Below are 25965 nucleotides of genomic sequence, written 5' to 3'. Positions count from 1 at the left end.
TGTTGGACTCCTAGAAAGAAAGTTTCAATTTGATATTAATTTATTTTTCTTTTAAGATCAATTAACTTGTGAATAACATCAACAATTTCACTTTGGCATTCATGGGTTATTACATTATAAATGTCCCTAATGAATGTTTAATATGAGGATCTAATATTTTTTAGCTATATGAAAAAATTAAAATATTTTCCTCTTCAACATTTTTGAAGTTACACACATTAAAACTTATTTCTACTTATGGTCTTTTAGCTTTTGACCACCCTCAATTTTTCTATGATTCTAGTGATTTTTTTCTTATTTTACTAATATTTACTCCATTCCTTCACCATATCTCAATTTCTTTATGAATGTAATGAATTTTGTCCTTCTTTTTGTAATATTTGTTTTCTTCTCAAAGAAAGTAATAGTACAGAGATAATTTTTGTCTTCTATCCTAAAGGGTTAATAATCTCTTTGTGGTAAACCATGATTTTCTTATGTCAACATCTTTGGAACCCCATAATATATTTCTAAGCATACCTATGGTAGTAGTATCAATATTTGACCTTCTGAAGGAGTGATCTTCCACTATATGTGAAACATAAAGACAAAGAAGTATCCCTAGTCCATGCTCTCTTTGGGGAAGAGAGTATCTATACTCCATCTTCTTTTGGACCATGGATATATTTAATTAGAGTTTTCTACTATGAGAGGCACAATCCCTTTCTTCATATTATCTGACTTATACATTAAATACCTATCATAATCTTACTCACTCTCCATAACTGGAAGAGCATCCGGCAAAACAAGGACAAAGTACAACACATATACATCACATAGATATTCTACACCCATATACATCACACATATAATTCAATGAGATAAAAAGCATGTTGAAAAAAACCTTTATTTTCTCATTCGAGAATATAAATTATTTCCATTCCAACTTTCATTAATTTTCTTTTCTAACACTATAATTCCAATTTCAACTAAGTTAAATGTCGACTCCGAACTATTTCTCTATAAATACTTCTTCCAAATTATAATTATCATAAACCAAATTATGATATATGACATGCTTAGATGTTCATAGCTAACCCAAAAGTTTTTGTCCATTTGAACGTGATTCATAATATCACAAAAGATTATCTAAATAGTTCATCAATATGAATCCTTCTTTTTATATAATAATTTAATAAAAGTAGTCTATATAAAAAAATCAAGTCCCATCACCAACTGTGGCCTCTAGAGTTTGGGTGTTTGGAATCGATTTGCAAAGAGTCCCACCCATGTTCTATTATAAATCTATCTTCTATTGTTGTATCTAATAATTAATGTTTTCAAGCAAACTATCATTACTTTTAGATTTAATATCCTCTTTTCTACATCATTATTATTTACGATATACCATAATATAATGCATAATAATAATAATAATAATAATAATAATAATAATAATAATGTGTATTAATAACATTTTTTGGTTAGTTTATGTTTGGGTTTGAACTTGGAACATAGTGTTTTTTTTTTTTTTTTTTAATATATTTCTATATAATATTGGAGGTGACTATTTTCTTTAAAAATTCATATATATAGAGTATAAAATCTAGGCAAATATTGAATAAAAAAAACATGTAACTTATTATTAAAACTATTTTTTTTTTTCTAAATATCATCTATTTAATCATATAAAAAGTAAAAAAGGGAATTTTAATCCAATAGATGAATAGCTTTTTTAAGAAAATGTAAAAAAAAAAAAAAAAACCCTATTTCCAAAATTTCATCCTTACGATTTTTCATAATTTAAAATTTCGTGGGTCTTCGCTATCAATACCAACGCAACCACCAACTGAGATACTTTAATAAACTAATATGTATATTAATAATTTTAAACATAAATAAAATGCATAATAAAATTTAAAAATAAAGAAAAAGAAAACGATCCCTTGCGAATGGAAATTATTTTGTGTAATGTGATATAAGGTGATTTATAGTTTATGTTTTAATAATATTTCTTTCCACGTCGAATGCAGAGCGACGAAATCAATGATTTTATCTGCATCTTCTTTTCTTTCGGTTGGGTAAATCTACGTACTCATAGGTTTTCTTTCTCTAAAAGGTGCATAACTTCTGCGTTTTCATTACATTTCTTTAGACGTCGAAGGCAAAGCAACGATATCAATGACCTTTTCTACATCTTCTTTACGTTTCGTTGGATAATTTTATGTATTTATATGTTATCTTGCGTCATGCTTTTCATCATAATATATATATATATATATATATATAAAAGTGAGAGGAAAAGCGGTGCGAGGATTAAAAATAAATTTATATTTACTTAAAGAACATGCAGAGGGTCAGTTGATCAAAGTGGGTAATCATGAATATGGGACCATGGGAGTCACTTTGTGCTCGGAATCTGAGAATAGAAGCAAAGCAATCCTACTATTACAATTGTTAATGTTATCCGCCTTACAGTGGGTTGTAAGTTGCTTATATTAAATTATATCAGATAGGGAAGAATAACTAACTAGACTGTGGGCCCTTCTGTCATTTTTCCTGCAACTTTCCTGCAGTATCCCGATATCGGAAAAGAGACCGATTGCACAAGCAGCTTTTACAGAAGGTTAAAGTTCGCGCAAGAAGCAAACATATTCTGTTCGCTTGTCTAAGGATTTTCGGCGCTTGTTAAAGTCTGCTTCCAGTTTCAGTGGCTGAGCTTTGTGTTAGGAATTTTTACATGGAGAAAATACCAAAAACCAAGATTCAAACACACAGAGGCAATGCTCTGTTTTACTTTACTCCAGGATCTTTTTGTGCACAGGAAGACTAAAAAAATTACTGAGGAACAGAGTATTTCACCACCATAAAAAACATTCTATTCATTAAAACCTGATACAAAAATTTACCACTGTAAAATCCTTCTTATATTCACTGCTGTGAAAAACAACTTACTGTTGTAATAAAAGTTTACATAAGTTTACTGCTGTAACAAAAATTCACACAGGCTTACAAAAATTCGCTCCACCATTTTCTTTATGCACTGTTGTGCAAAACCACACATGGTTTTTCTTACTCCTCTGTTTTTACAATACCACACAAAAACATTACAACCTGTTCTTTATAGTTTCTTCGCACTGCTGTGCAAACATTTCTGGTTTTCTCTCGCTGCTGCGAACACCAGTTACAATTTACCTCCCGTGTGCCATGTATGATAAAAGGTCAACTCTTAAAAACATAGAACACATTTTTTTTTACGTGGCTCATATACATATGAAACTTTAATACAAAACATGCTTATTAAAAACATACAACTAACACACACAAAAAAACTTTACGTGCAGTAAAAAAAACATAAAACGTATACCATATGGGACATATGCCCATAACCAAAATTAAAGCCCTCCACCAAAAAACTACGAACATCATTAAAGACATTTAATTCCCTTCTCGGCGGTCAACAGCAAATCTTGAATTTTACTCCACGCATGAGCTTTAATGTTTGCCGTATGCAGGTTTGGAGCAGCTTCGGACAATCAACGGTTGAAGAAGGTGGAGCAGATCGAACGGCGGATAGCAATATCGGAAAGCCAACATATGCTGAACATTAACACCCGAGAAAATGACGTTGGCTTACGTCAGGGGTGAACCACGCGTCAGCTCTAAAATTTCTCGGGTTCGATCATCGGAAAATCCCTTTTGCCGGAATGTGACCCGAGAGCTCTCCGGCGAGTTTGTTGACCGGTTTCTGGCAGCTGCGTTGAAATTACGATTTCAACACTCCCCTTTAATTTCAACTGCTGGGCATTCGGTCATACCCAGACACTTCCTCAAAAATTCAAAGCTTTTCTGATCCAAAGGCTTTGTCAAGATGTCTGCTACCTGTTCTTGAGTCCTGCAATGTTCTAGGACAATTTCTCCATTGTTCACCAATTCTCTGATGTAGTGAAACCTGGTATCAATGTGTTTCGTTCTCTTATGAAACACTGAATTCTTTGACAATGCAATAGTTGAGCTATTGTCACAAAAAATCACTGTCGCTTTTGCCTGCTCTTGGCCTAAGCTTCTCAACATTCTTCTCATCCAAACTGCTTGACATGCTGCTGCTGTAGCTGCCACATATTCAGCTTCTGCTGTAGACAATGCTACAATGGACTGCTTCTTAGAAGCCCATGAGATGGCTCCTGAACCCATATGAAAAACATAACCGGAAGTGCTCTTCCGATCATCTACACTTCCAGCGCAATCACTGTCAGTGTATCCAACCAAATCTGAATGTTCTGAGGCATGATATAGAATTCCAAACATTTTGGTACCTTTGACATACCTCAAAATTCTCTTTGTTGCCTGCCAATGTGCCTCCTTCGGCCTCTCCATGAACCTGGAAATTAAACTAACAGCATACATTAAATCAGGCCTAGTTGTTGTTAAATACATAAGGCTGCCCACAATGCTTTTATACAAGCTAGGATCAAAATCCTTGCTGTTGTCCTCTCTGCTGAGCTTTAATCCCATCACTGTGGGAGTGATCGCTGCCTTGCATTCTTCCATCTTAAATCTGCCCAAAACTTGATTTACATATCTTGCTTGTGAGATAAAAATTCCTTTTTCATTTTGATCTACTTCTATGCCTAAGAAGTATCTCAAGAAACCCATGTCAGTCATTTCAAATTCATCCTTCATGACTGATTTAAAATTCTCAATAAGATAAATATCGTTTCCAGTGAAAATAACATCATCTACATACAAGACAACAATTAAAATTTTACCATCCTTTTCCTTGATGTAGACTGTGGGTTCTCCTTCACATTTGTCAAATTCATTATCCAATAGATATGAATCTATCCTGCTGTACCATGCTCTTGGCGCTTGCTTCAGCTCATAAAGAGCTTTCTTCAATTTGCACACTTTGTGCTCTTCACCTTTCTTCTCATAGCCGAGAGGCTGTTCAATGTACACCTCTTCTTTTAACACTCCATTTAGGAATGCTGACTTCACGTCCATTTGGTAGACTTTCCATTTGTTTTGTGCTGCTATGGACAGCACTGCTCTCACGGTTTCCATTCTTGCAACCAGAGCGAAAGTCTCCTCATAATCTCTTCCATACTGCTGCTTGTAGCCTTTGACAACCAGCCTTGCCTTGTGCCTTTCTATTTTGCCTTCAGCATTGCTCTTGGTCTTATAAACCCATTTCACACCAATGACTTCTTTGCCTTTTGGTAACTCAACCAAATCCCATGTTTTGTTTCTCTCTATGGCATTCATCTCCTCATCCATAGCTTCTATCCATTTCCTATCTTTAATTGCATCTTCGAAATGAATAGGATCATCAACATGACAATACAAGGCAAATAAGGAATTCATTCCTTCATCATAAATGTCACTTAGATTTCTAAATTTCTTACCTCGTTCACTTGCTGTGCAAGTGCTTGAAGATGCACTTGAATTTCCTCCTTGTGGTGTGCTTAGAGAAGCACTTTCATTTATCCTCAATGGTGTCCCTTGCTGTCCTTGTGTTGGCGCTGCTGTTTGAGGATGCATTTCAGCCACCTCCTCTTCATCTTCATCATGAGACAAACAGTTCTTGACATTCACTGTTTTCTCTATGCTTCCATCCCAAGCTTCTTCCTCAATGAATTGAACATCCCTGCTGACAAAGAACTTCTTGGTAGATGGAATGTACAACCTGTAGGCTTTGGATTCATCACTGTATCCAATGAAGATGCATTTCTCCCCTTTGCTGTCCAACTTCCTCCTTAGCTGATCTGGAATGTGTGCATAGGCCACACACCCAAAAACTCTCATGTGGGTGACTCCTTGCTTTCTCCCACTCCATGCCTCTTCTGGCACTTTGTTCAAGACTGCTTTTGTAGGACACCTGTTCAATATATAAACTGCACAATGTACAGCTTCAGCCCAATACTCATTTGGCAAATGCTTTGCCTTCAGCATGCTCCTCGCCATATCCATGATGGTCATGTTCTTCCTTTCAGCAACTCCATTTTGCTGTGGGGTGTACCGAGTTGTGAACTGTTTATGTATTCCATTTTCTCTACAAAACTTTAGGAATTCATTTGAGATATACTCACCTCCTCTATCAGTTCTCAATACTTTTATGTGCAGCCCGCTTTGGTTCTCCACAAGTGCTTTGAAATTTTGGAATTTCTCAAAGACTTCACTTTTGTTCTTGAGGAAATATATCCAAGTCTTTCTTGTAAAATCATCAATGAATGTCAAGAAATATAGGCTGCGAGCTAATGATGGAGCTTGCATTGGTCCACACAAATCTGAGTGGATAATCTCTAAGGGTGTCTTTGCCCTTATGCTTTTCCCTGATGGAAAACTTTCTCTATGTTGTTTGCCCAATATACAATCTTCACAAAGGCTGTCCGGCTTCTCTATATCCCTTTACCATTCCTTTTCTGCTCAATAAGTTTAGACCTCCAAAATTTAGATGCCCGAATCTCAAGTGCCATAACCAATTTTCATCCTTTGGCACGCTTTGGAAGGCCTCTTGGGTGACTGCTGCCATTTCCTTCTTGTTCTTCAAGTCTGCCCTGATCCTGAGAGGGAACATCCTGTTCCTTGTCATCTTCACTTCAGCAATGCATCTTTTGCTGGGTGGTATGTCCATGATGGTGCACACATCATTTACAAAGTAAACATTGTAACCCTTTTGGATAAGCTGTCCAACACTCAATAGGTTACATCTCATTCTGGGGACATAGTAGACATCTGCTATGGTTTTCCTTTCTCCTTGTTTTGTAAATATTTTTACCTCCCCTTTTCCCATAACAGACACTTTACAATCAGTTCCTAGTGTGACCTCTGATTTCAAATTCTGATTTAAGGCTGAAAAGAGGGATATATTCCCTGTCATATGGTTGCTGCAACCTGAGTCTAAATCCCATATGTCTTCACTATGTGTTTCAGCCATGTTACAAGCTAACAGGACATTTTCTTGACTGCTGTTTTCTCTTGTAACATTTGCATTTTGTCTGTTGTTCATATCATGTTGTTTCTTTCTACAATCACTAGCATAATGTCCATACTTTTTGCAATAATAACATTGAACATTAGATTTATCATACCTTTGTCCTTGAGCCTGATACTGATCTCTTTGTTGGCTGTTGCCTTGACCTTGGTTCTGATTTGTATTGCTGCCTCTTCCTTATGCATTTGATGGGTTGTTCTTTCCACCTCTGTTCTGGCTTCTGCCTCTTCCTCTTTTGTTTCCTCTTCCTTGACCTCTTCCTCTTCCAAAGGACATTTGGGTCTTGAAGGCTTGCTCAAGAGATGAGTTTTCATTCCTACTCAACCTCTGCTCATGTGTTATCAGTGATGCATGTAGCTCATCAACTGAATAGTTTGAGAGATCCTTTGTCTCTTCAATGGTGGTGACTATGGCATCAAACCTTGAGGGTAAGACCCTCAATATTTTCTCCACTATTCTTCTATCTTCAATTGTTTCTCCATGAGTTCTCATTTGTGTGATTACACCAATCACATGAGTGAAGAATGATTCAATGTTGTCTGACTCCTTCATGTTCAAGTTTTCAAAATCCTTTCTCAGCAATTGTAGTTTTGCTGTCTTCACTCTCTCCATGCCTTGATAGGCTGTCTTGAGGGTTTGCCATGCTTCATTTGATGTTTTAGCTGCTGCTATCCTTGGAAATATACTCTGGTCTACTGCTAGATGCAACAATAAAATGGCCTTTGCATCCTTCTTCCTATTGCTCTTCAGGAGATCTCTCTCTCCCTGAGTTAATGCATTGAACTCAGTTTCATCTGCTGGTTCTTCAAAACCATCTTCAACTATTTCCCATAAATCTTGAGAGGCAAACAGGGCTCTCATAATTATTGACCAGTAGTCATAGTTCTTCCCATTAAACTGTGGGAGCTGGGTGTTAAACATACCCATACTAGTGCTTGTGCTAGCCATTCCTTGACTGTGTATGTTTAAAACAACTGACTATTTCTTCAGCAACACAAAAAAAACTTTTGAAATACCTGAATCCTTTGATGTCTGAATCTTCTGTCTGCCTGAGAAGTTTTGCTGCAGCTACAAACCTTCTCCCTTCAGCTTCTTTAACTTCTTTAAAGAGCCTGGTCCTGCTCTGATACCACTGTTAGGAATTTTTACATGGAGAAAATACCAAAAACCAGGATTCAAACACACAGATGCAATGCTCTGTTTTACTTTACTCCAGGATCTTTTTGTGCACAGGAAGACTAAAAAAATTACTGAGGAACAAAGTATTTCACCACCATAAAAAACATTCTATTCATTAAAACCTGATACAAAGATTTACCACTGTAAAATCCTTCTTATATTCATTGCTGTGAAAAACAACTTACTGCTGTAATAAAAGTTTATATAAGTTTACTGCTGTAACAAAAATTCACACAGGCTTACAAAAATTCGCTCCACCATTTTCTTTATGCACTGCTGTGCAAAACCACACATGGTTTTTCTTACTCCTCTGTTTTTACAATACCACACAAAAACATTACAACCTGTTCCTTATAGTTTCTTCGCACTGCTGTGCAAACATTTCTGGTTCTCTCTCGCTGCTGCGAACACCAGTTACAATTTACCTCCCGTGTGCCATGTATGATAAAAGGTCAACTCTTAAAAACATAGAGCACATTTTTTTTACGTGGCTCATATACATATGAAACTTTAATACAAAACATGCCTATTAAAAACATACAACTAACACACATAAAAAAACTTTACGTGCCGTAAAAAAAACATAAAACGTATACCATATGGGACATATGCCCATAACCAAAATTAAAGCCCTCCACCAAAAAACTACGAACATCATTAAAGACATTTAATTCCCTTCTCGGCGGTCAACAACAAATCTTGAATTTTACTCCACGCATGAGCTTTAATGTTTGCCGTATGCAGGTTTGGAGCAGCTTCGGACAATCAACGGTTGAAGAAGGTGGAGCAGATCGAACGACGGATAGCAATATCGGAAAGCCAACATATGCTGAACATTAACACCCGAGAAAATGACGTTGGCTTACGTCAGTGGTGAACCACGCGTCAGCTCAAAAATTTCTCGGGTTCGATCATCAGAAAATCCCTTTTGCCGGAATGTGACCCGAGAGCTCTCCGGCGAGTTTGTTGACCGGTTTCTGGCAGCTGCGTTGAAATTACGATTTCAACACTTTGATCAGGTAATTCGTTTCTGCCGCGTATTTAAATGATTGTGAGCACCGCTCTCATCAGAAATACAATGTGATATGGCAAGAGTTATGGACCTCGTCTCCTCGCTGGTATTATGCATTCCCTCAAGCAGGAGCATACCCTTGATGGTTAAGCAACTTACTACTTTGGCTCGCACCCTCTACTTGTTTCTTCAGAGGAGGATAGCTAGATCAGATATGCGTGGACCAGCTTACTCTGCTGGTAACCCTTCACCATATGACACTTGTTATGAAAGCCATCACAGATCTACTATTTCATGGAATAATCTTATGGTCGGTTATATTAACTCCGCGTAATAGACCGCCTACTCAATCTGTTAATCCTATTACAACGTATGTGTATTCCTGCCTAATATTATGTGTATTGCCTGTACATACATCCACCGAGAATTATAAGAGAGGTCGGCTGCGGAGAAATTTATACATGCAAATTTTATTCATCCTCCATGGATCTTGCCATGTAAGTAGAACGGATCATCTCTTCTCTTCGAAACTTCTTTTTTCTGATTCCTTCGCTCATTTCCCTCACTTGGGAATGTTTTAGCTCACATATTAATAACTACAGTTCATATTTCCGTGATGTCTATGTATGAAATCTTATCAAAAGAAATGCTATCTTCTACTGTCTTTAAATTTCGTATTCACCCAAATGTAACAAACATATACAAAAACTTATTGTAATATCGTCATTTTGGTGGCGGACAAGAATTGCTTATGAAATTTTGTGGATATGACTTTTAGTTTTCAATGTTTTCTATGTCTATTGAAAGAAATGCTCTCTGAAACTCCTTTTAAAGCTTGTATACATCTAAATGTAACAAAATACACAGAAGCTTAATGTGCAAGCTCCAAAGTGTACAGTTGCCCATCGATTCTCCTTTTCAGTTTTTCTATTACATCCTTATACAAAATGGAATCTATGATAGGTATCGATATCTTCTCAACTTAAATTTTAAATTTAGATAGACATGAATATCTTGTCCAGCCAAGTTCAAATTCCCTTTAATATATTTTAAATCATTTTAAAAATAGGGAGCATAGTACTGGCCCAAGTCCCTGCCAAGAAAGTGATTGAATTAGATTTTGTCAGTGAACATTTGCAGATGGGTAAGCGCACGATAAGACATCCAAGCACGATCATCAATCTTTGGTCTACACACTTCCTTCATGCCCTATCGGAGGAGATCATTATCAATATCTCTACCATCACCTTATCTTTAATATTTGAACTGGACCAAATAATAATATTGATATATGTGAACTAAGTTGGATATAGGCGAACAAAGCTGTACTTTATGGGGTTACTTACGACACTAGGTTTTAGGAATAAAATTGATTAAATGTGAAGTTGCTCAATTTTATTATTGATTAAATATGAAGTTTGTACAATTTTATTTGGCTTTATTGGATGGGTTTGCAAATTCTAATTTTTTTTTTTTTAATATCTAACTATGGTTCACTCTTTATTGCATTGTTTTTTTTTTGTCATATTCATTACACACTAGGTTTTCTAAATAAAATTGATTAAATTTGAAGTTTATGTAATTTTATTATTGATTAGATTTGAAGTTTGCCCAATTTTATTTGGCTGAATTTATTGTACGCTTTTTCAAATATATTTTTTGGACAGGTTTCTAAATCCCAAGTTCTTTTTTTTAATATTTAATTATGGTTCACTTTTGATCACATTGTTCTTCTTTTGATCATTTTGATTACATTTTTCACCCATGAGAACTTGAACCCAAGACCTTGGCGACCAACTTCTCGGCTCTTCCCATCCAAACTTAACATGAATAAGTCAAATACTAACACTTCAAATTTATTTGAAACCTATTAAGTAATAAAATATTAAAAAAAAGACAATAAAATCCTAAAGAGTAAAACTTATATAATCTTATGAAAATGTTGTTTCTTAATGTCATCTTGACAATGAAGGATATACCAATAAGGGCTAAGTTATCTTTGGGGATACTAAGATTAACTTTGTTAATTTACATAGAGCAAGACTATTTCTTTTTTAATAATATTTTTTATTTCTATTGGTTTATTTTTATCTTCAAATTTTGATATATTATTTTTTTATTTATAACATACCCATTTAAATTTTATATATTTATATATTTATAATTAAATTTTATAAATTTATATGTGTATAAACAATTATAATAAAAATTATTTGTTCATAAAATATAAAAATTAAATATATAAAACAAACATATATAAATAAAAAAATATTTTAATATTTTAATATTATTTTCAACCATTATTATATATATAAACTATTAGAAATGTAATGTTTCAATAATTTATGAAAGCTAAATATAGAAAGATATTTTAAACTTTAATTTTTTGTTTTCATTTATTATTTTTGAAATTATATATGTTATTTTTTATTTATATTATACAAATTTAAATTATAAGAATTTATATATTTATAAACCTTTATAGTAAAAATGTAATATTTGAATAAATATGAAAGTAAGTAAATTAAAGAAACATATATGTTATAAAAAAATATGTTCATATATATATATATATATATATATTCTATTTTCCTTTTGGTAAATCATTCAATCCTTAACTCTAAATTATTCAAAGGCATATTTGTTTTGATAGAAGTAAAATAGATCTCTTCTTATAGGTTCTAAAGAGGGATTTAGGTTCCTTATCCTATAATGCTAACATCAATATCATCTACTACAATTTTACTATAACCTTTTCCACTACCATTAACACATTATATTTCTAGGTGTCATATAAAAAGGAATATAGAACATCGAAATCTTGGTATGATAATGATGATAAAATTACGAGCGAAGCTATTAGACATCCTCCTAATGAAACCATGAAATTGGAAAAGCAAGGAAGAAAATGTTGTATATTAATAAGAGGCAAGAGAATCTTCTTTACCTTTCTAAAGTTGAGCCTAGAATGTTTTGGTTCGTAAGGCTAAAGCAAATAATATGATCTCCTTACAGAACTTAGATAGTTATCTTAAGAATCTTCATGACTTCTAAAACACCATGAGAAGCACAGTAAACACTCCCAGAGAGGAGGATATCTTTTCTTTACAAGGTGTCGAGTTCAAGATTAAGAAGCTTGCTAATGATAAAGTTAGGGATATTGAAGGCTACCAAGCTAAAATTTTCAAAATGAGAAAGTTTATCCTCATCCCTTATATTCACAAACTTCTCGATGTAGCATTAAAGTTTGGCTTCCCTAACCCGTGGATGCAAATCCTTATTGTGCCTATCTTTAAAAGTCGGGATACAATAATTCCCTCTAATTCTATGACCATTATGATTAGCCACACTTTAGCCACACTCTATATGATCGCTCTCAAAAATAGAATTAATGTGTGGGTTGAATGATGTGGTAGGAGAACTAAAGGCCAAGCTGGATTTTGGAGACATACTCAACTATTGACCATCTTATCACTTTTAGAGTCATCACGAAGCAATGTCGTAATAGTAAAATTGATCTCTTCTTTGTTTCGTTGACTTTAGAAAACAATTCTACATAGTCCCCCAAAATAAGCTATGGCAAAGCCTCTAAGAGATGTTCGTTCCTCTCTAGTACTTAAGAGTTTCAATAATTCAATTATGCGAGAATGTTATTTCCAAGCTTAAGACTACCAAGGTTTGGTCTTAAAAAATTAAATGCAATATCATGTTAAGGAAGGTTGTACTCTTTCCCCTACCATTTTTTGAATTTACATTGGTAAGCTATTGGAGTGCTTGGAAGTTGTTGGATACAATGGCCCCAAGATTGCTAATATGGACATTAGTCTTCTCCTTTATTCTCATGATATCATTCTTCTTGCTAGAAGCGATTATGATCTTGAAAAGAAACTTAAAATCCTCCATGTTTACAACTCCAAGATAGCTATGATTGTTAGTATAGAAAAGTATGAAGTCATGATAGTTGAGTCTAAAATTATTAACCATGATAATTTTATTTATAATAAAAATTACTTGAGAAGGTCTTTCATGTAAATATTTAGGTATCAACATGTATCATCAACTCAACTAGAATTATGGCATTGAAAACAAGGTTATTGGATGTTGGAAAGCTTATTACAAGCTCCAAAACAGTCATAACTTGTCTGATCTTCGGGGTCGCAATAACAATAAGTTGCTCTTTGGGACTCTTTTCACCCATGTTATTTTATGGTTGTGAGCTTTGGGGTTGTAAAATATTTACAGAATCATGGAGGAATAACGAGATAATCCAAAAACAATTTATAACCTACAATCTGAATATTAAAGGAAGTACTCCCTATCCTATCCTCTTGATTGAAGATAGTCTTTCCCGAAGTGAAAGCATGACTATGTTTAAATGTTTAATGTAAAATAAGAAACTTTACAAAATGGAAGCCAAGAGGTTATCCAAAATTGCCTCTAATTCTAGCCAAAACCGCCATCTCAAGGATGCCACTAGGCTACCAATTCTTTGTTGGTGTATTGGGTGAATAAAGGAAGAGATCATCTCAAAGATGAAGGATAAGATTAAAAATACTATTACTTCCAAATGTAAGGATAATTTCTTGCATGATAAGATGATAGAGGGGAAATGGAAACAAAATTATTATAACAATGTGATCAGCCCCACTCTTGCTAACCATAATTATCTTTCTTCATTAACAAGTGCTAAGAAAAAAAATGAACATTGTGAAGATAATAACTGATTCTCATGAGCTTTGAAGTGAAAAGAAGCATTGATCTATTCCCAAAACACCTTGGGATGAAAGAATTTGTCACATTTGTGATACTAAGAAGGTTGAAGGTGAAAAAGTGAATATTACAAAGATAATAACTAATTCTCATGAGTTTTGAAGTGAAATTATGCACTGGTCTATTCCCAAAACACCTTGGGATGAAAGAATTTGTCACATTTTCCATACTAAGAATGTTGAAGGTGAAAATCACTTTCTCTTAGATTATTAGGCTCTTACTCACATTTGATCTCAATTCCGTAACATTATCTATAATATCAACATTCTTGACTTGCTAAATCAACAAAACTATAATGATGTAAGAACACTTCTTTCCCTTCTTTTTAATCATAAAAATAATTTTTTTAAAGGTCTCAATTAATCCCCTGTCTTTAAGTTAGATAAACCATATATAATCATCATAAAAACACATCCAAATTTTCAAAGATTGAAAATTGAAACTAAAATTTTAAATAATCAATATTTCTTTTTTTTATGTAGATATAATATCAATTATAATTTATTTTATAATTTTCAGTTTGTTAAGGACAATAATATCACAATATGATGCCAAATATAATAAATTCCCGAAATGATAATAAACCCTATTGATCAATAGTGAAACCTAAATAATATCCCAGTATAATATTATAAAAATATAATATACTAGCAATTGTCCAAAAGGTACAAATAGAGGCCGACAGGATTATTACATTAGAATTTTTGAATTTCTCTAGAAGAGATGTTGGTTCAAGCCTAACCGATGAGCAATTTGAGCTAGCTAAAGGCTTTCTAATTGTTTTTTATTATTGTAAAATTATATTGATAATTCATTTGTTTTATTTTCAAAAGCTTGAAGGAATTTGAAGAGCAGGTATAGAATTGATTTGTGGGATTTGATTCCAAAATCCTTGATTTGTAGATATATACTCAATGAAATGTTAATTGGTTGAAACCATGCACAAATAAACCTACAATTTATCTCTGCAACATAAAATCAGTAGTCGTTTTTGTCTTTTTCTTGGCATTTTTTTTTCCTTTCTATTAATTTTGATTGAAATTTAATAGGGATTTCTTAAAATTTAAATATTAAGTTGTATATAAAGATTTTTTTAAAATTAAGTTTATCTATTATACATTTTGGAAATCTGATGATTTTATTTTGTTTTTCTAGTTTTTGATATTTCTTTGGCGATCACTCCTAAGTCTTTTTTTCTAATCCCTAAGTCTTCTTCTCTAACAGTGTTTCTGTCTTTATATCCAAAATCTACCAAATTTCCAAAATTTATAATAAATAATCTAAATTTTTTTATTCATTTATATTCAAAAATACAATTTACACAATCAAAATTTACAATCAAATAACCAAATTAAAACAAAAAAAAAAAAAAACAAAAACATCTCCTAAAATTTATCTACACTCATTCCCTCGCCCTCGCCCTCGCCCTCGCCGTGTGAAAAAAAACCCCTGCAGAAATTAAGCATTTCCAATTCATCTCACATTACATCGTCTAAACTTCCGTTGACCAAACCTAATGGTCGTTTAACCCTCGTCGTCTCATTGATGGAGTTACTTTAAAGTTTTTACTGCACGAACTACGAAGATGATCAAATCAGATATGACATTCTACCTGCAAAAGCGTGGCAGCAACCACGATTGGAAAAACTGCAATAAGAACTAACGCGAGTCTCCACTGCAACACAAACCCTATGGTACATGCGACCAGCATTAACGCGGAGTTCTGTACTATCATGGAAATCCTGTCGCCAATGGCAGATCTCACATTCGTGGCATCAGAAGCCAAACGAGCGGCAACTTGGCTGCTGTTGTTCTCTTCCCGATCAAACCAACTGACCTCATTGCGAAGAATCGCTGACAGACAGAAGGATTAGGGTTATCATCAGTCAGATTCATACTTCAAAAAACATAAAAACCAGTACTGAAATTTTTTCACGGAAACCGTTTTGTTCACCTTCGAGCATTGTCTGTCGGACCCGCTTGGTCAGATTCTCGCCAACGATTTCCCAGAAGGAATGCTGCACCGTATTGAAAACGAGGGCGCCGAACGATATCCCTATCAGAACGAAGCAGTATTTCTTGATTTCATTTTTTATGTATAACGGATCAGGGTTGTAATAGATGCTCAGCACGGCACTCAGGATGTAAGCGAAGAGTGCGCTTATGGAACCGCAGACCATGGACCCTACGGATCCTAGTAGGGCATAGGCCCAGTCTGGGGCATTCATCTTGACTAGTCTCCATAATGACGCTGCCTGCTCTACAAGGGTACTTTCTCTGTTTTGTGTGCTCAGTTGACATCGACAGATGTGCTGAAACCGGAAGTTGAGGAGTCTGAAAGCCTTTTTGGAATAGGGAGATCGGCCATAAGAAGAATTTCTTCCAATTATGGGCGAGCTCACAGAATTCCTTGCGCTGGAGGGCCTGGAAATGGGCAAACAAACAAAAAAATCAAAACGAGAATACAAATCTAAGTTCATTCTATTTCCCCTTTCTTCCCGGGATCATTCAAACTGATAAATACTGAGAATTTATGGAAGGTACAAAACAAGTTTCCTTTCTATCTTGGTGATGAATGAGTGGGTCATTCAGAATGTGACAAAATGTAAAAGTCCATAAACTTCTACGGAGTAAAATCTAAAGTACCAATAAACACTATAAGGGTTAATGGGAGGAGCCAAACAAGTACAATTTAAGAAAAAAGATTTATCTTTGGACCGAACAAAACCATTATAGTTTGAGGAAAAAAAATGAAGGATTGTCTGAGAAGGCATCCAAACAGTTTGGTGGAAAATCTTTGACCGTAATAAAACCAGAAAAACTTGGCAGCTGCTAAATAATTTTCCAAAGAAAACCCTGAGGATCTATAGACAAACAAAACAATTATAATTTCACAAACTATTAATCTAAGGACGAACAAAACAAGTATAATTTTATGAAGAAGAAGCTGAGGATAAGCATTATAATTACAGTTTTACAGAGAAGGCCCCAAGGATTTATGGGACTGCAAAAAAATTACAATTTTATAAAGAAGGCAAGAGGATTTATGGGAGAAACAAAACAATTCCAATTCTATAGACTTTCACTGGGAAAACTATTGCATAGGTTTACCACAATGTGCCATTATTGAATTAACATAGTGGGATAAAACCTTTACCTTGCACTGCTCTTTCTTGCATTGTTACCAAGCTCATGGGCAGTTTCTTGGAGTCTGATCAATGTTGAATAAACCCCGTCATCCCCTTTTGAGGTAAGGTCATCGTGAGTCCCCATCTCCAAAATGCTCCCCTGCTGAACCACTGCCACACCAGATCAACCTTCCTAATGGTTGAGAGAGGATGTGCCAACAACTACTGTTGTTCTTCCTATCATGAACCTGCCAAGGGCTTCCTCAACAAGTTTTTATGATTCAGAGTCCAGAGCACTGGTTGCTTCAACCAAAAGTAGTATGGCCGGGTTCTTCAACATCACTCTGGCTATTGCAATGTGTTGCTTTTGTTCGCCTGATAGTTGGCCACCTCGTTCACCAACCTGGAGCTGCAGACCCAACTTAGTACAAATCATAACCATGGCTACTATCAACTTTGACATGTAGAAAAGGAACAGTGAGATGGAAGAAAAGTGCTATAAACCATAGATATATAGTTCAACTCTTGGGAATTTGGGTTAGAAAGGGAAGGGAAGGAGACTTGATAGTGGGAGAAGGTATTCCAGGATGACAAGGTAAGCATATCAGACTGTTGTTATTCACACACACAAGTCATAAAGAGCGACTGGAAGACTGAGCAAGGAAACAAGCATAATCATCAAACAACTAAACAACCATCTCTGCAACAAACAATCAACTAACAACTAATCAATAATCTCTACAACAAAGAATTTTCAGTAATTACAGCTAGCAGCACATACTTGAGTGTCATATCCTTCGGGGAGCTTTGTGATAAAAGAGTGTGCATTTGCAACACTGGCTGCTTCCTCCATTTCCACCTGGGTTGCATCCTCTCTTCCCAATATCATGTTCTTCCCAATATCATGTTTTCCTTAATGCTTGTTGCAAACAATGCCGGTTCCTGACTCACAAGCCCTATCTGCTGTCTAAGCCATTTCAACTGTAGAGTTTTGATGTTAAACCCATCAAGTAGCACTTGACCTTCATTCACAGAAATTAAAATCACAGTACTTTTGAGAATCAATTCATTAAACTAAAAACCGGAGTTCAGGGTATGAAAATGCCATGTAAAATCATGTATTGGATACGTTCAATGTGGTTATAGAAGCGCTCGATCAGAGCAACTACAGTACTCCTTCCCGACCCACTTCGACCAACCATAGCTACAGTTTTTCCTGCAGGAATGTTCAATGAGAAACGACTGAGAACAGGTATCTCTGGTCTAGAGGGATATACAAAACTCACGTTTCGCAGCTAGACATCGCATGTGACTGCGAGCACAGTAATTCCATCAGAGTAGTTTTGATCAATTTTGGGTCTGTGATCAATAGTTCGAAATATATTCATAGCAGCAGATTTTGCCTTTGCAAATGCTGTCATGCTGGGAGTTGCTTGCCCCAGTGCTCTGCAACAAGAGATTCAAATTGTAAAATCACTTCCTACAAATAAAATAGTGGAGAAACAGGAGAAAACAGGGAATTGGGTATGCAACATACAATCCACCGATCATGACTGAAAACATAGTAGATATGGCCAATCCTCCATTTGTGTCATGGTGCGTCATAGGCCATCCTCCATACCACAGAAGCAGAGCATAACAACAAAATATCACACAATAAGTTGACCCTAGCCCAAATCGGTTTACCAGACCACTCTTATATCCAATCTTCTGAGCCACACTCAGAGACGCAGAATACGCTTTCAGCGCTTTCTCCTCGCCTACGAATGAGAAAACCGTGCGAATTTGTGCCAAGGCCTACAAGTTGAATTGAATTAAATTTAGCCCCATTAAAAACAATTCAATTCCTCGCTAGAAAAGGGAGCTGATTATATCAAACAATTCAGCACCTGTTCTGCAATGTTACCAGCCTCTGCATATGCATCCTGACTCTTGGAGGAAAGCTTGGTTATCGTTATGGTATGAACGGCTCCAAACAAGGCTATCAATGGCACCACTGCAAGAGTCAGCAGAGCCAACTTCCACACTGTGATGAACCCCACCACAAATCCAGCCACAAATGTCGCCATGTAATGGATGAAATTGCCTAGCTGCGAACCGAATTACATCAAAGTTAATGAAATTTCCAGAATCTAATCTCAAGAGGAGATTTATAAGCAATTTCAAAAGGCCCCAAAGAGAGGAGTAGCAGGGGAATGGAAGGGTGTTCATGAGTTCTTCAAGACCAGTCGTAGACTGTACTGATAAAAGGAAAAGGTCAAGCAAACAAACATACACTAAGTAATCAATTAACCATTAGTAAGACACACCAGTTCATTTTGGCTGTCTCCATTGACATAAATTGAAACCGTTGAGAACATAGAAAAAGATTAACTGACCTTCTCACTGATAGCATCCTGAACAGCCATAATGTCGCTACCGATAGTATTGATGATGTCGCCCGTCCGTGCATCAATGTCGAAGTATTCCACATCTTGATTCAGAGTGGCCTCCAGATATTTGATCCGGAGCCTGGTCTACTGCCTCTCCCCTTTCTTCCACCAGATACGCGGAGATAAGGCCACTAGATTTTTGCTTCGAAAACATTACCAAGGTAGGAATTTGGAAAGACCGCTGACGTTTCTCAAGGGTAAAAGTTTTCCGTGTTTTGATTTTCCATTTTTTCCTTTTCTCGTTGAGATCAACAGACGGTTGAGAGCAAGTTAAAAGTGTTGACGAAAAAATTGATGCATAGGAAGGCCTATCGGCCTAAATATCACTCCGAGCTTAAATATCGTATGAGATAAATATAATGATGCACCCATATAAAATTAAAATGCATTGAACAACCAAAAATAAAACATATTTAATCGCATTATATCTGAAATGATATTTCATATAAAGAGGATATAACATTGTGCATGTAAAATAAGTTAGCTGAAACAGGTATATTACCTCTAGAACCACATATTTGACCCACCTAAATCTTATGGATAGTAAGAGCATATCCATTTAATTGAAGAGTAAACAAACAACTGATCGAGTTTCTATCAAAGACTTGATTTGGTAGGAAATAAGATATGGATAACCTTTGCTAATCACTATAGGGTGAGGTTAACCAAATGAAAATAGTAGCATCACCTACCTAAGTTAATGGAAATGTCTTATGATTACTCAAATGAAGATGATAGCAATACAGTACATAGGAAAAATTAAAGGGAGAGAATTTATTTGCAGCATGACATATGTGCACAGTGTTCGAATTTCAACATGTTACAGCCCTTCTAAAGCCCTCTAGCATGTCAGAGAAATGCTCAGTGAAATTTACTAGTCAAAAGATATTTAAATTTTGATTTTTACATTTTTTTTAAATTTAAATAATATTATAAAATGTCTTATCAAGGGCTATATGTAGGTAAGACAATTCAAAAAATTCTAGTTCTCTGACTAATGTAACACTATAAAGTCTGTAGGAGGTTCTGACAACACTCAAAAAAGTGCAATGAGATGCAATGGAGGTTGTTCATCCATTCCCAGGCCATTAGTCATAATGGAAGCACTTATAGAGTTAGTGGTCATGATATGAGGTTTACGTTCACATTCATTGATAACAGAGGTTTTTTTCACTCATTCACTGATAGAAGAGGAGAAGTATCTATGTATTGGTATCCATAAATAGGGCATATCTTGAAGGTATGAGAGATTTATAAGAAAAATATGACAAAAGATAGAATTGACCATGATTGAGGTAGATTATTCTAAGCCTGTGAATCTTACCTCCATTGATTTTTCCAATCCCAACCTTACGGTGAGTGCAACACAAGTTTGCAAGGTATTTTTAACTCTCAGTTTTAATTTTTGACTTTCATTTCCGTGATCTCTCATTCAGTTCATTGATTTAGGCAAAACCGACTAAAATTATTATGTATGGAATGGTTGATTGATCTTTATATACTCATGTGTAGACTCTGGATTTTTTTTATATTGTCCATCATGTCCTCGATGAACATTTTTTGGACTACATCTTTGAGCAAAGTCCACGACTTTTTTCCCTTCCTGAGGAGGAAACGATGAAATTGTTGCAGAATGAGAACCATCAAAGTTACACTCTCTATCAAGCAGAATCTCTTAATCTTTCCATTCAACCCGAAGGTTTGATGTGGATTTGTGTCTCATTGTATTTACTTATGCTTGTAATTATATCTTGCTCTACTGAAGTATGAAAAGTCAATCCATTGAAGTATTTCACTTCATATTTTTTCATATATTCGTTCTTCCATGGGATTGGAAGGGGAGTTATGAAGCTTTTGAAGCGTCGATAAAGGAAAGTGATTTCACAGTCTCAATCAATGGCCTTCAATAGGTATGCATTTCAACATTTGAAACGATTTTTCATATTTCTCCAGTGCTTAAAAATAGGTTAAAGTGACAGTATTGACATTTTTACATCATAACCACATACTTCATTTTGTCTGGTATCTCCATTTTCCTTTTTTAATTTGTAAAATTTTATTCTTTCTTGTCAATACACTATTAACACAAGATTGTTCAATTATGAGATTACCCAACTAAATGGTGATAACTATGCTTACTCATTCACAAACCTTTTTTTTCATCTTGTAAATAACTACTACCATCTACTACATCTTCGAGGATGCTGAATATATTCGAGCACTGATCATCCTACCGCTATGAAAACATCTTCCATGCTACCTTTACGAGGACATATTCATGACATTACTTTGATGTTACACGTAGATATCTCGAGATAGTATAATAAGGTTGATAGGGTTCCTTACATTTTCCACGAAGACATCATTACTTTGAAATTTTCTTTGATGTTTGACATGGAAATCTTGGGATAGCATAATAAGGCCAATAGGGTTCTTTCTTTAGGGTTCCTTTTTAGCGAACATCGACATATAGACAAAGTAATCTCTTTACTAATTTAAATTTTTATTTTATAGTAATAAATGAATACATTCTCATTTTATAGTAATAAATGAAAAAAAAAATCATTTTATAGTAATAAATGAAATAAATTAGTTAAATATGTGATTTTGGCGTGTTTAAAAATATATTAAAATGATAGTATTGACTTTTTTACATCATAACCACATTTTCTTTTGTATCTTTATTTTCTTTCCTAATTTGCAAAATTTCCTTTCTTTCTTGTCAACCAACCATTTAGACAAGATTGTTCAATTTTGGCAACCATTAAGATAAGATTGTTCAATTATGATATTACCCCATTAGTGGTGGTAACTAAGCTTAGTGATTTGAACGTTTTTTATATTCTTGTAAATAACTACAACAATCTTTTTTCTATTTTTAGATGATTTTGTGACTGACAACCATAATGCTTACAAAAGCCTAGCATTGTTGTCGTTTGAACTTACTGTAATCAAACTTACTCTTAAGCTTAGCATTTGTAAAATCAAACTTTATTTAAAACCTCGTATTTCTTCTCTTATCTTAAAAAGGATTTTTCTTTATTAACTCTCTAGTTTTTGAAAACATACAAATTAATGGTATAAAAAAAAATTTGAGAAATAATATGTGTGTTTCCCATAAAATTATGTAGAGTTTTGAACTGGAGAGAGGTGTTAAAATGAAACTCCAGGGCTCTATTAATAACCACACATCCGAAGATTGGTCTGCCTACAAGGCTACAACTTAATTTTCATTTTCCGATTGGTCTTCCCAAAATGTATAGAATTCCAATAGCTATCCCCACAACTACTATTGTGTCTCCCACTTCATTCTCTCCATTCAACATGTGTGAAATAAGTTGTGCATGAGGGTGTCCATGTAGCTGCTGCTATGAAGGATTTTTAAGGAGATGTTGAAATCATACAAAAATTAAAATACATTGTTAATGGAAAGAAACCATATTATTAGAAAAAGACATCAATGAAAAGAAGCCACATTATTAGAAAAAGACATCAACCAAACTTGAATTCATTGTAAGGACCAAATTTGAAAATCGTTCTTAAACAAAAAAAAAGACCAACCAAGCTATACAACAAAAAAAACGACCAACCTAGCCATACATACAACAACAACACTGCAGATGTGTATTACATATTATAATATATCTGCATTACATATTACAATATTTCCCTATTAGACATAGAAAACATTCCTTTTAATTACATACATTTTGGAATCTATAGAGCTTGATGTTTTTAATGGAGATGAAAGTCTATTGATAATGTTCTTTAATTGAGCAATGTTAAGGGAAAAGTTCAACTTCCATGGTTGTTGAAGGTATATATTTGTTTTTATGGTTTGCTTTAACTTGTTTCCAGCTTAAAAAAATAGATAGTATAAATTAGAAACAAATGAAAACTAAAAAGATTTCCATTATGAAAATAGATTTATATTTTTTATGATGTAAATTCAAATACTTTTGAAGATTATCTAATGAATAGAAGAAACATATGTTAACCTTTTTTTAATATAATTTGAGAAAAATGTTTGCCTATCTATAAATTCTATTGAGATTTTATAGTGTTTTAATGTAGCCACTCTTTAAATTTTAAAGATTTAGAAGGACACCATTTCATTTTGGCAATTTTTCTTCTAAAAAGTTTATTTAATATACACTTGTTAATAGAAATACAAATTTTTTTATAACTTTTCATCTTTGAAGGGTTATATAACTATATGCCCTTCCAAATAAAATTAACACCGGCCCTTCAAATTTGATCACTGTATATGCATACTGGTTTAAGTAAGAGAACTGAATACTCAACAACAAAAACAGAAATAAGAAGCAAATTCATAACCTGCATCTCTTTTTCATAACCATAATCATATGTACTTCTAGAACCAATTGATTAGGCAACATCTAAACTGAATTGGGATGATATGCCTACCTATCCAGCTATTCCGCTCTTCTTATAGTTCCTTGTTTGCAACCCTTCTTTATGTTACCCGTATCTATGCCGCACATTATAACAACATCGCAAGCTAGTGAATAAAGGGCAATGGAAAAGTCAATCACAATGGTTTGAGATGAATTTACCTCAATGGAAGATCCAAATAGGATATGGCCCCATGTGAAAATGCATTTTACAACTAGGAAGTAGCAGCGTTGGGATGGATGAAAAAGGTGCAAAAACATACGCTTCCATTCAATGTAGTCATCTAAGAAAATTTACTCTTCAAAATGCATGGTGTCATATGGATGGCCCATGTGTCATACATGTAGAGGGTTACATATATATGGTACCAGTACCCGTAGATTTTTTATTATTTTTTATTTCATTTTTGACTAAACTTTGAAGAAGACAAATTTTGCAATCAAAGATATTACGTTCTTGCAATATTTGATTGAGACTAATCAAATTGTAGTAATTAGAATTATCTATGGTCACTATAGATCTAACCTCCTAAAGTAGAGGATGAGATTCACAGATAGAACGATGTTTCATACATATAAGGTTATCGTAAGACAACATCACAAAATTTGAGTGGGGCACATCATAGAGTACTTCATCTTTGAAGGGATTCATTCCATAAGAGAGACAACATTGTTGGATGACATATATGTCTTGTCCATGGCTCAAAAAACCAATGGTGTATTGTTGAGGGAATGTAACTGATGGAAAATTAATTCTCATGGTGACCTTAGTTTATATTAGGTTGATCTAGTTTATGCTTTCAAAAATGAAATGTAGTGGGGTTCCCTTCACCCATAGTTATGAATGGAAGTGATACTCCCCCTCTTCAAGCTTCTTTGGCTATTTTGGTTGTATCTCTCTAGCGGCAATGGTAAAATTGGTTATACATCAATGATATTCTTTTCTTTATCCTCCTGTAAATTAGAATTAGTGCCAAATAATTTTTCCCTTTCTTTAATCTCTACCAAAAATGATTGTTTCAAGCAACATTCATTCATGTTGTTCTACGGAGTTTCTGGGAGCTCACACCAATTTCTAGTGTTACTTTTCAGTTTCCCAATACCCTTCTTTGTCTACGACTTGGGATAGTTTTCTTTTTGTTGGTTTTCCTTGCTATGTCCCTTTCTCTAGTTTGGGACACCTTTTTCGGGATATGATTGTAGGGGAAATGCAAACCCAAACTCCTACTTACTCTTATACTTCATTTTTTACTCGATTTCGACAAGATATCAATAAGTGCATCATAGTGAGGATGTGCACACAAAATCCATCTCCATTTGGATGTAATGATGTATACCACAAGAGTATTTTAGAACTAGGTGCCACTAAAAGTCTTTGATACCCAACTTTGAGCACAATGTATGGAATTACCTGTGTACTCCAACATCGTTTAGTCTCTCTCCCATAACATGGTTTTCCATCTCACATATTGGTCATCATAGTTCCTTATAAGCAAGAATTCCTCCTTAAGGGAATCAACAAAAGATTCCTAGTTGGGTCCTAAATTGAACATAATAGAAATGTCTTGTTTTTGTATCCGAGTAACCGTCTCACTAATCTTAGGCATCCAGATGGGATTTCAAGAGTGCAAAGGTGATATTTTCATTTTTAGAACAAAAATTGGGTAGAATAATATCTTTTTAACATGTTTAAACATTTCAACGAAACATTTGCATATCTTTAGATTTCAAATAATGGGTTATCAAAGCTAATTTCTACCTTGAGTGGTTTCACAGCTCCAAAATTTCCACTCGTTCAAGATGCCTCGATTTTTTTTGGAAGTTGTTAAAGGGTCTAGGAAAAATTTCCCACCATACAATTCCTCTATGATGTGAGTTTTTTCTTGAGAAAAAAATTGAGAGGAATTCTAGCTCCGTCATCTCTCAGTTTTCTTCTTTTATGGGGTGAAACTTAGGCTAACAAGAGCAACTGTTCTAAGTGAAAATAGTTCAAGACCCAAATCTCTATACCTTGACCTCATTGGGTACATGCATTAAAAGATAATAAGTATATTAC

The 25965-nt window shown here is 34.4% G+C and overlaps 1 pseudogene across 1 annotated transcript; it reads right to left on the bottom strand.

The window, feature by feature from the left end:
* Positions 1 to 15405: 15405 nt before the first annotated feature.
* LOC149142543 (ABC transporter B family member 1-like) lies at positions 15406 to 25336 on the bottom strand (annotated as a pseudogene). Its single transcript, XR_016265095.1, has 9 exons — positions 25321 to 25336; positions 19441 to 19625; positions 18952 to 19152; positions 18600 to 18859; positions 18192 to 18508; positions 17844 to 18084; positions 17092 to 17465; positions 15889 to 16358; positions 15406 to 15788 (listed from the first exon to the last, which is right to left on the bottom strand). The product of XR_016265095.1 is annotated as an ABC transporter B family member 1-like (transcript).
* Between the last annotated feature and the right edge of the window lie 629 nt (positions 25337 to 25965).

Source organism: Pinus tabuliformis, chromosome X (genome assembly GCF_031772625.1).
Source record: "Pinus tabuliformis cultivar Carrire ecotype Pingquan chromosome X, CPIR1, whole genome shotgun sequence".
Lineage (NCBI taxonomy): Eukaryota > Viridiplantae > Streptophyta > Pinopsida > Pinales > Pinaceae > Pinus > Pinus tabuliformis.
This window is presented reverse-complemented; position numbering and strand designations above follow the sequence as displayed.